This window comes from Mesoplodon densirostris, chromosome 3 (assembly GCF_025265405.1).
Source record: "Mesoplodon densirostris isolate mMesDen1 chromosome 3, mMesDen1 primary haplotype, whole genome shotgun sequence".
NCBI lineage: Eukaryota > Metazoa > Chordata > Mammalia > Artiodactyla > Ziphiidae > Mesoplodon > Mesoplodon densirostris.
The window spans coordinates 47,098,432-47,110,060 of record NC_082663.1 but is presented as its reverse complement, the minus strand read 5'-3'; the positions used below and the strand labels follow the sequence as shown (position 1 = coordinate 47,110,060).

General features: G+C 34.6%; 2 pseudogenes; both read right to left on the bottom strand.

Moving 5' to 3' along the window:
• Window positions 1-1,866: 1,866 nt before the first annotated feature.
• LOC132486136 (ATP synthase subunit a-like) lies at window positions 1,867-2,551 on the bottom strand (annotated as a pseudogene).
• Window positions 2,552-2,800: 249 nt separating this feature from the next.
• LOC132486135 (cytochrome c oxidase subunit 2-like) lies at window positions 2,801-3,461 on the bottom strand (annotated as a pseudogene).
• Window positions 3,462-11,629: the final 8,168 nt, after the last annotated feature.

Below are 11,629 nucleotides of genomic sequence, written 5' to 3'. Positions count from 1 at the left end.
TATGAAACTAATTAATAGGCTATGTACTGTAGTGTTAATTCAGATTATGTTGCTTTTTGATAGTCATGTTGGTGGTATTAATATAATTGTAGGGATAATATATATATATATATATTTTTGTGGTACGCGGGCCTCTCACTGTTGTGGCCTCTCCTGTTGCAGAGCACAGGCTCTGGATGCACAGGCTCAGTGGCCATGGCTCATGGGCCCAGCCACTCCGCGGCATGTGGGATCTTCCTGGACCGGGGCACGAACCAGTGTCCCCTACATCGGCAGGCAGACTCTCAACCACTGCGCCACCAGGGAAGCCCCAAGGGATAATAATTTTTTAACGTTGGAGATGTTTAAGGTTTTGTACTTAATCAGTGCCATATGTGTTTGATACTATTACTAGTAGGAATAGTCTGAGTGCAGATTTGAAGGTGGTGAAGACTAGCAGAACGATTGGTATTATGCTGGCCAAGGTAAAATTTGTGTTTAGGTTTATTAGGGTTGCTATAATAAATAGTGATAATATTATGCCTTTTAGGCACAGTAGTGAGGATATTAGGTGAGATTGATATATTAATAACCCTATGAGAGGTACTATAAATACTATAACAATATTTATATATACTAAAGGCATTTGGTAATTATGAACTTAATCATATTCTAATGAGTCAAAATCATTTATTTTAAACAAATTACCATATTCAGTTCATTCTAGTCCTTTTTGGATCCATTTGTAGTCTAGGCTTGTTGCTAGTAATAAGATTAGGATTAGTGCTATAATGAGTATTGTTTTTAGATTGTTTGAGATGCTTATGGTAGGGGTAAAAGAAGATCAATTTCGAAGTTGAAAAGGAGAAATGTAATAGCTATTAGGAAAAATTTTATGGAAAAGAGTAGATGGGCTGATCCAATGGGGGTCAAATCTGCACTAATAGGGACTTGCTTTTTCTGTATAAATATTTAAGGGAGTCAAAATACAAAGAATACAAGAAATGAGGCTAGTGCTATATTTGTAATTAATGTCAGTATCAGGTTTATTATTCTTTTTCAGATTATACCAAAACAAATTGATTGGAAGTCAATTGTACTATTTAATACTAAAAGAATAAGATCCTCATCAAAAAATAGGTACATAAAGGAATAGTCATAGTACATCTACAAAATGTCAGTATCAGGCAGTGGCTTTGAAGCCTAAATGATGATTAGATGTAAAATAATGTTTTAATTGACATAAGAAGCAGACAATAAGGAAGGTAGAGCCGATAATTACATGTAGTCTGTGAAATCCTATAGCTATGAAGAAAGTTGATACATACACTCCATCTGAGGTTGTAAAAGATGTTTCATAATATTCTGAGGCTTGTAGAAGTGTAAAGAAAACACCTAAAGCAATTGTAATAAAAAGAGTTTAAATTATGTGTTTGCAGTTTCCTTCTATGAGGCTGTAGTGGACTCAGGTAATGGATACCCCAGAGGCTAATAGTACAGAGGTATTGACGAGTTGTACTTCTAGTGGATTTAGGGGACAGATGCCTGTTGGTGGTCATCATCCTCCTAGCTCAGGTGTGGAGGCAAGGCTTGAGTGGTTAAAAAACTTAGAAAAGGCCAGTAAAAAAAGAGGACTTATGAAATAATAGGATTATTCCATATCAAAGTCCTTTTTGAACAATTGGCCTTGGAAAGTGCCTTCTTGGATGGTGTCTCATCATCATTGATATATTGTTAAGGTATTTGTTAGTGGGCCTGGTGACAATAATGTTGAATTAAAGTGAAATCACATAATTAGGCCTGATGTTATTAGGAGGGCTGAAAGAGCTCCTGTGAAGGGCCAGGGACTGGGGTTTACTATATGATATGGATGGGTTTGGTGGGTCATTATGTATTATCATGTAAGTAAAGGCTTACTAGTAGGATAAATATATAGGCTTGAATGATGGCACCAGAAAATTCGAGAATGGTGAGGAAGATAAGGATAAAAAATGTAATTAGGGCTGTGGCAGTGCTAATATTTAGTAATGCTAGAGTTGCTCCTCCAATTAAATGAATCAACAGGTGTCCTGTGATGTTAGCTGTCAAGTGTATGGCCAGGGTTATTGATTGAATAAATAAACTGATAGTTTCAATGATAACTAGTATGGAAATAAGAGGAACTGGTGTTCCCTGTGGTAGAAAGTGAGCTAGGGATGTTTTTACTTTGTGACGAAAGTCTGTAATTATAGTACCTGCCCATAGGGGAACTGCCATGCCTAGATTTATTGAGAGTTGTATAGTAGGTGTAAATGAATGTGGTAATAGTCCTAGTAGATTTGTTGATCTGATAAATGAGTGATATTAGTATTAGTGTTCAGGTTTACTTTGTGATTGTGAATAGCTGTTATTTGTTTTGATGTTATTTGAACTAATCAGTTTTGAATAGAAATTATATGCTTGATTAGTCAATTAGGTGTAGGAAATAGAATGCTTGGAAATATGATAATTAAGAGAACAACAGGAAGCCCTGTTATTGTTAGGATAATGAAAGAGTCAGGATAATGAAAGAGGCAAATACATTTTCATTCATTTTGTTTCTCTAGGAGTGGGTTGTTTTAGTGTTTTGGTAAATATTGATTCTGGGTTTGAATAGTAAATATGTTTTGAAATTTTTAGTTGAAATATAATGAATAGGACTAGAATTATTGATAGGATAGTAATAAATCATGTTGATGTATCTAGTTGTGGCATATCATTAAGGGGAGGATTAACTCCCAAGCTTCAACTTAAAAGGTTAACGTTATTTAGCTTCTTAATGTATTTATAGTATTGATGCAGATCATTTCTCAAAGTATTTTAGTGGTACTAATTCAAGGACGATGGGCATAAAGCTATGATCTGACCCACAAATTTCTGAGCATTGTCCATAATATAGACCTGGTCATGCTGATGTTAGAGTTGTTTGATTTAAGTATCCTGGAATGGCATCTGTTTTTAGCCCTAGTGAAGGTATAGCTCATGAGTGTAAAACATCTTTTGAGGAGATTAGTATTCGGATTGTTATTTCTGTAGGTACAACTACTCCATTATCTACTTCTAATAGTCGTAATTCTCCTGGTTTTAGATCTGATGTAGGAATTATATAGGAGTCAAAGTTTAAGTCTTCATAGTCTGTATATTCATAGCTTCAGTATCATTGGCATCCTATGGTTTTTAGTTAGAGAGGGATTATTAATTTCATCCATCATGTAAAGAATTCATAATGATGGTAAGGCAATTAAAATTATGATAATAGCTGGTAAAATTGTTCAGATAGTTTGTAACTCTTGTGCATCTATTGTGCTTGTATGTGTTAATTTAGTTGTTAGTATAAGTGAAATAATGTAAAGAACAAGAGAGCTAATTAAAAACATGATTATTAATTTATGATCATGAAAGTGTTGAGGTTCTATAATGGGTGATGTTGCATCTTTAAATCCCAGTTGGAGGGAATATGCCATGGAGATATACAGGACTTTCACCTATAATTTAACTTTGACAAATTTATGTAAAATTTTACTAATGCCTCATTTATTGAAAAAGACATAATGGTTATGCTGTTGGCTTGAAACCAGTAGAAGAGGGTTCGATTACATCCTTTCTTCACTATTTTAAATTGACCTAAATGGGTTCTTCAAATGTGTGATATGGTGGAGGGCATCAAGTTTAGTTACTCTAAATTTGTAGTAGTTAATCCTATTAAGACTTCTCGTTTTGATGCAAATGCCTCTCAAATTATGAAAATTATTAATATTACTTCTATTAGTGAAATAAAGGAGCCTATTGATGAAATAGTATTTCATGTTGTGTAGGCATCAAGGTAGTCAGAATATTGTTGTGGTATTCCAGATAGACCTAGGAAATGTTGTGGGAAGAAGGTTATATTTACACCTACAAATATAATTACAAAGTGACCTTTTGCTCATGACTCATTGAGCTTATAAATTGAAAATAGTTGGATTAAATGTGCAAAGCCTCCTATAATACTGAATACTGCTTCTGTTGATAATACAAAGTGGAAGTGTGCAACTACATAATATGTATTGTGAAGGACAATATTTAGGGTTGAATTAGCTAAAACAATTATTGTTAGTCCTTCTACTGTGAAAAGGAAAATGAAGCCAAGAGCTCATATTATGACAGGGGATCATTTGATATTACCTCCGTGAAGTGTTACTAGTCAGCTAAATATTTTACTCATGTAGGAATGACAAAAATTATAGTAGCTGATGTAAAATATGCTTGTGTATCAACATCTATTCCTACTGTAAACATATGGTGGGCTCCCATGGTAAACCCTATGAAGCTGATTGACATTAAGGTTCAAACTATACCTATATACCCAAAAGGTTCTTTTTTACCTGACAATACGTGGAATTATTCCAAATCCAGGCAAAATAAGAATATAAACTTCAGGGTGTCTGAAGAATCAACATAAGTGTTGATATAAGATTGGATCACCTCTCCCTGAAGGATCAAAAAAGGTTGTGTCTAGGTTTCGGTCTGTTAATAGTATAGTAATTCTGGCTGCTAAAACTGGTAGTGATAGTAATACAGCTGTAATTAGAATGGATCGTACAAATAGTGGTGTTTAGTATTGGGATAGAGTGTGTGGTTTTATATTAATAGTTGTAGTAATAAAATTAATAGCACCTAAGATTGAGGAAACACCTGCTAAATGTAGGGAAAAAATGGTAAGGTCAACGGAAGCTCCTGTGTGGGCTAGGTTTCCAGCTAAATGTGGATATATGGTTCAGCCTGTACCGGTGCCAGGTTCAACTATGGATGATGCGAGTAATAGTATGAAAGAAGATGGAAGGTATCAGAGCTTATATTATTTATGCAGGGGAAGACTGTATGAGGTGCTCCAATTATGAATGGGACTAGTCAATCTCCCAAACCGCCAGTTATAATAGGTAGAACTACCAAAAAGATTATTACAAATGCATGGGCTGTTACAACTACATTGTAAATTTGATCATCTCCAAGTAATGTTCTGGGTTGACTGAATTCAGCATGAATTAATAGGCTTAGAGTAGTGCCTGCTATTCCAGCTCAAGCACCAAATAATAAATATGAAATACCAATATCTTTGTGATTGGTTGAGAATAATCAGCAGTTTATGAGCACAGGTAAAATGGCTGAGTAAACATTAGACTGTAAATCTAAGGACAGGGGTTAAGTCCTCTCTTTGCCAGTCCTGTGGTCAATCTAACATACTGAATTGCAAAGAAGCAGCTTCAATTCTGCCCGGACTTCTTCGGCCTGTTTTTCTCTGACTGTGGGGGAAGTAGATTGAAGCCAGTTGACTAGAGTATTTAGCATTAACTAAAATTTCCTGGGAAATGTGAACCCACCACTCTAGTGAGGATTTAGCTTAATTACAGTGTTTGATTTGCATTCAATTGATGTCAGATATAGTCTTGCAATCCTTATTAAACAAGAATTAAGTAAATTATACTTATTTAGGGCTTTGAAGGCTTTTGGTCTATACTAACCTAAATTCCTAGTCCATTACTGAAAAGACTGGTGTAAGTGGTAATAGCACTGTAGATATAATGATTACTGTTGGTAGGAAGATCATTTGCTTTGTGAAATCAAATTGTCATTTTATTTTTATGTTGTTGGTGGAGGGAAACATAGTCAGTGCTGTAGAGTATGTGAGTCATATGAAGAAATATAGATTAAGTAACGTTGTAATACCTATTAATGTAGGTAAAATAGTGTTATTATTTTTTGTTCTTTCTTGAATGATTATTTATTTTGGTATAAATCCTGATAGTGGTAGAAGGCCTCCTGCTGATAATAGGGTGATTAGAATAAAGGTTGTGAATGGGCATTTTATTTCATGTCTGTGGTAGTGATAGTGTAGTGGTGGCTGAGCTATAAATAAGGTAAACGTTATTATGATATAGATTAGTAGATTTAGGATTGTTATAGTTGGATTATACAATATAATAGCTTATTATAGTTATTCACCCTATATGGGTGATTGATGAGTAGGCTATGAATTTTCATAATTGGGTTTGTTTAGTCTGCCTCATCCTCCAATTATAATTGATAATATAGATACAGATAGTATTAAATTTAGGTTAATGGATGGTGAAATTTGGTATAATACTGTTAGGGGTGCAAGTTTTGTCATGTTAATAAAATTAAGCCTGCTATTAATGAGATGCCTTGTGTGACTTCAGATACTCAGAAGTGGAATGGAGATAGCCCTAGTTTTATGATTAGGGCTATTGTTATTACTATTGATGCTGCTGAGTTAAAGATTTTTGTAATAGTTCATTGCCTGGAATATAATAGGTTAATTATAACCACTATTCTAAGTAATAATGATGCGGTGGCTTGTAGCAGAGAATGTTTAATAGATGCTTCCATGACTCGTGGGTTGAATTTTTTTATTTTAATGGGAATAATGGCTAGTATACTTATTTCAAATCCGATTCAGATAAGTATTCAGTGTTAACTCGTAATTATAATTATGTTATTCCTGAGATAATGGTTGTTATGATGATAATAAGAATAACAGGATTTACTAGTAGGGGAAGGATATAAACCAACATTTTCGGGGTAGAGTTGATCATATCAGAATCCAGGATAGAATGCTCAAATTCATAAGAAGGAAATTGTTGATAGTAGTGTTTTGATAATGAAGTTGGTTGTGTATAGTTCTGATGTGTGAGGTTGTGCAGGGCTCCTAGAAAGGGGATTGTTGGGAAAATATTTGTTATGATGTTGTTGGCATATTCTGCTAAGAAAAATATAGTGAATGAGCCTGCTGCATATTCTACATTGAAGCCCAATATGAGTTCAGATTCTCCTTCTGTTAGGTTGAAGGGGGCTTGATTGGTTTCTGCTAGGGTAGAAATAAATCATATTATGGCCAGTGGTCATGCTGGGAAGATTATTTATAAATGTTCTTGTGTTGTGATGAGGGTTGAGAGGGTAAAGGATCCATTTATTCGAAGGATTGACAGGAGAATGCTTGCTAGAGTTACTTCATATAAGATTGTTTGTGCTACTGCTCATAGGGCTCCAATTAGTGCATATTTTGAATTGGAAGCTCATCCAGATCATAGGATGGAGTAGATAGCTAGGCTTGGCATAGCTAGTATAAGTAATACCCCTAAGTTTATATTAGTAAGGAGGTAGGGTATGGGTAGGGAAATTCATATGCTTAGGGCTAAAGTTAAGGCTAGAATGGCTGTGATAATAAAAGTGGAAATAGAAGATGTAGCTGGTTGTAGTGGCTCTTTGATGAATAATTTGATTGCATCAGAGATGTTATAGTAGGCCATATGTTCTAAAGATATTTGGTCCTTTTTGAAGTTGCATAGCCTAGAACTTTTCACTCAATTAATGTTAGGAATGCTACAGCTAGAAGAGTAAGGACAATGAGTATAAAGATATTAATTACAAACATTTTTTTAGGGAGAGGATTTGAACCTCTGGTTATAAATTTTTAAGTTTTATGCAATTACTAGACTCTACCACTCTAACAAATCCTGTTCTTTGGTAATGTTTTCTATATGTTAAGATTATATCATTAACTGATTTTAAGGTGTTTTTAAAAGGTAGGCCTCATTTCTCTTGTCCTTTTGTACTGGGAGAAATATATAATAGATAGAAACCGACCTGGATTGCTCTGGTCTGAACTCAGATGACATAGGTCTTTAATTGTTGAACAAATGAAACTTTAATAGCGGTTACACCATTGGGGTATCCTGACCCAACATCGAGGTCACAAACCCTATTGTCAACATGAACTCTAGAATAGGATTGTGCTGTTATCCCTAGGGTAACTTGTTCCATTGATCAAAATATTTGGATCAATAAGTGATAAAGTGTTTTGACTAGTAGGTCTAGATTTTAACCATTAGGAAGCTTTTTTGTTCTCCAAAGTCACCTCAATCAAAATTGTCAACCCTCGTGAAAATTATATTATTCCTCGGTGGTTAAGTTATATTTATTTGGGTTAATTAATTAAAGCTCCATAGGGTCTTCTCATCTTATTTTTTACTCCTACCTCTTCACAGGAAGGTCGATTTCACTGATTAAAAGTAAGAGACAGTAAAACCCTTGTGTGGCCATTCATACAAGTCTTTATTTAGAGAACAAATGATTATGCTGCCTTTGCACGGGCAGGATACCACAGCTGCTCAACAGTTATCACTGAGCAGGCAGTGCTTCCAGTTATGCTAGAGGTGATGTTTTTGGTAAACAGGCGTGGTTTATGTTTGCTGAGTTCCTTTTACTTTTTAAAATCTTTCCTTGGGTGTATACCTGTGCTGGGTTAACAGTGTACTTAATAAATAATTTAGTGTTGAATTGTGTTTATTTGTTGTTAACTATCAGTAATATTATCAGTTACCTTTGTTTTGGGTATTAAATCTAAAAAATAATCACAAAGACTGATGTTAAGGAGATTGCCACCTTTTTTTACTTCTAGGAGTTTTATGGTTTCAGGTCTTACATTTAAGTTTTTAAGCCAATGTGAGTTAATTTTTGTAAATGGTGTAAGATAGGCATCCAGTTTTATTCTTTTGCATGTGGCTGTCCAATTTACCCAGCATCATTTATTGAAGGGACTGTCCTCTTCCCACTGTAGATTCTTAGTTCTTTGATTGTAAATTAATTGACCACATATGTGTGCACTTAACTGCTGGGCTCTCTGTACTGTTCCACTGAGCTATGTGTTTGTTTTTATGTCAACATCATACTTTTTTGATTACTATAACTTCACAGTCTAGTTTGAAATCAGAGAGCATGATGCCTCCAGCTTTGCTCTTGCTCGAGATTGCTTTGGATATTTGGGGGTCTTCTGTGGTTCTATACCACTTTTATGATTTTTTTCTATTTCTGTGAAAAATGCCACTGGAATTTTTATAGAGATTGCAATGTCTGTATAGATTTCTTGGGGTAGTATGGACATTTTAACAATATTATTTCTTCAAATCCATGAGCGTAGAATATCTTTTTATTTATTTGTATTTTCTTCAATTTTTTTTCAGGGATGTTTTGCAGTTTTCAGTGTAAAAATTTTCACCTCCTTGGTTAAATTTATTCTTGAGTATTTTTTTTTCTTTTTGATGATATTTTAAATGGGATTGCTTTCTTAATATCTTTCTGATAGTTCATTGTTAGTGTATAGAAATGCACCAGATTCTTACATACTGATTTTTATATCCTGAAATTCATTTAGTTCTTGCATTTTTTTTGGAGGTGGACTCCTTTGGATTTTCTATATATAAGATCAGCAAACAGTTTTACTTCTTCCTGTGTGAGTTGTATGCCTTTTATTTCTTTTTCTTGCTAATTGCTCTGGCTAGGACTTCCAGTACTATGTTGAATAAGACTGGTGAGAGTAGTCATCCTTATTTTCTCCTGATCTTGGAGGAAAAGGTTTCAGGTTTTCACCAGTGTGATGTTAGCTGTGGGCTTGTAACTGATAGGTATGTCCTTATTGCTATGTACATATATGGCCTTTTATGCTGTGGTTTGTTCCCTTTATATCCACCTTATTAAGAGTTTTTATCATAAATGGATGTCGAATTTTGTCAAATGCTTTTCATTAATATGATGTACTACATTGATTTGTGAATGTTCAACAATCCTTGCATCTCTGAAATAAGTTGCACTTGATCATGGTGAATGATTCTTTTAATTGTGAATTTGGTTTGCTGATATTTTGAGGATTTTTGCATCTATGTTCATCAGTGATTGTAGTCTGTAGTTTTCTTGTGGTGTCCTTGTCTGGTTTTGGTATCACGGTAATGCTAGCCTTCTAAAAAGAGTTTGGAAGTGTTTCCTTTTCTATTTTTCTGGAAGGGTTTGAGGAAGATTGGTATTCATTAAATATTTGGTAGAATTCACCAATGAAGCTGTCTGGTCTTTGACTTCTGTTTGTTGGGAGGTTTTTGATTACTGATTCAATCTCCTAACTATTAATTGTTCTGTTCAGATTTTCTATTTATTCACAATTCAGTCTTGGTAGTTTTTATGTTTCTAGGAATTTATCCATTTCTTCTAGGTTGCCTAACTCAATGGTGTGTACTTCTTCACAGCAATCTCCTGCAATCCTTTATATTTCTGTGGTATGCATTGTAATGTCTTTGATTTCTGATTTTGAGTCCTCTTTTTTCTTGGTGAGTCTAGCTAAATATTTGTAATTATTTTTAATATCTTCAAAGAACCTGCTCTCAGTTTCATTGATTTTTTTTTCTATTGTCTTTTTAGTCTCCATTTTTTTTCTATTCTGATCTTTATTTCTTTCCTTCTGCTAAAGCTGGGTTTTAATTGTTTTTTTTTTCTAGTACCTTGAGTAGTAAGTTGGTTTTTTTTTTTTTTTTTTTTTTTAGTTGAGATATTTGATTCTTGATGTAGGCATTTATGGCTATAAACCTCTCCCTTAGAACTTCTTTTGCTGTATCCCATAAGATTTGGTTTGTTGTATCTCCATTTTCATTTGTTCAAGTTTTTGTTTTTTTTTTTTTTGACTGCGTTGGGTCTTCGTTGCTGTGCACAGGCTTTCTCTCGTTGCAGCAAGTGGGGGCTACTCCTCATTGCAGTGCATGGCTTCTCATTGTGGTGGCTTCTCTTGTTGCGGAGCACAGGCTCTAGGCATGCGGGCATTAGTAGTCATGGCACATGGGCTCAGTAGTGGCTCGTGGGGTCTAGAGCGCAGGCTCAGTAGTTGTGGCACACAGGCTTAGTTGCTCTGTGACATGTGGGATCTTCCTGTGTCCCCTTCATTGGCAGGCAGATTCTTAATCACTGCACCACCAAGGAAGTCCCCAAGGTATTTTTTGACTTTTTTTTATGACCCATTGATTATTCAGTAGCATATTGTTGAATTTCTACTTCTTTGTGAATTTTCCAGGATTCTTCAGTAATTGATTTCTAGTTTCATATCATTGTGGTTGAAAAGATGCTTGATATGATTTCAATCTTCTTAAATTTATTAAGAGTTGTTTTGTGGCCTGCCATATGATCTATCCTAGAGAATCTTCCATGTGCACTTGAAAAGACTCTATAATTTCTTGGGTAGAATTTTCTTTATATACCTGTTAAGTCCATCTGGTCTAATGTGTCGTTTTGGGCTGATGTTTCTTATTTATCTTCTGACTGGGACAATTTATCCACTGATGAAAGTGGGGCTTTAAAGTCCCATACTACTATTGTATTGCATAGCTTATTTCTTCATTTAGGTCTATAAATATTTGCTTTACATATTTAGGTGTTCCTATGTTGGGTACACGAATATTTACAAATGTTATATTATCCTGTTGATTGAACTGTTTTCATTATGTAATGCCCTTCTTTGTCTCCTGTTATAGTCCTTGTTTTAAAGTCTATTTTGTCTGATATAAGTATACTTACCCTAGCTTTCTTTTAGTTTCCATTTGCATGGAATATCTTTTTCCATCCCTTTACTGTGTATGCCCTTGTGTCTTTTGTAGCCAGCCTGCAGATGGTTCTTTTAAATTTTTATTTTATCCCTTCAGGCACTCTGTCTTTTGAGTGGAGAATTTAATATATTTATTTTAAAGTAATTATTGAGGGCTTCCCTGGTGGCGCAGTGGTTGGAAGTCTGCCTGCCGATGCAGGGGACATGCGTTCGTGC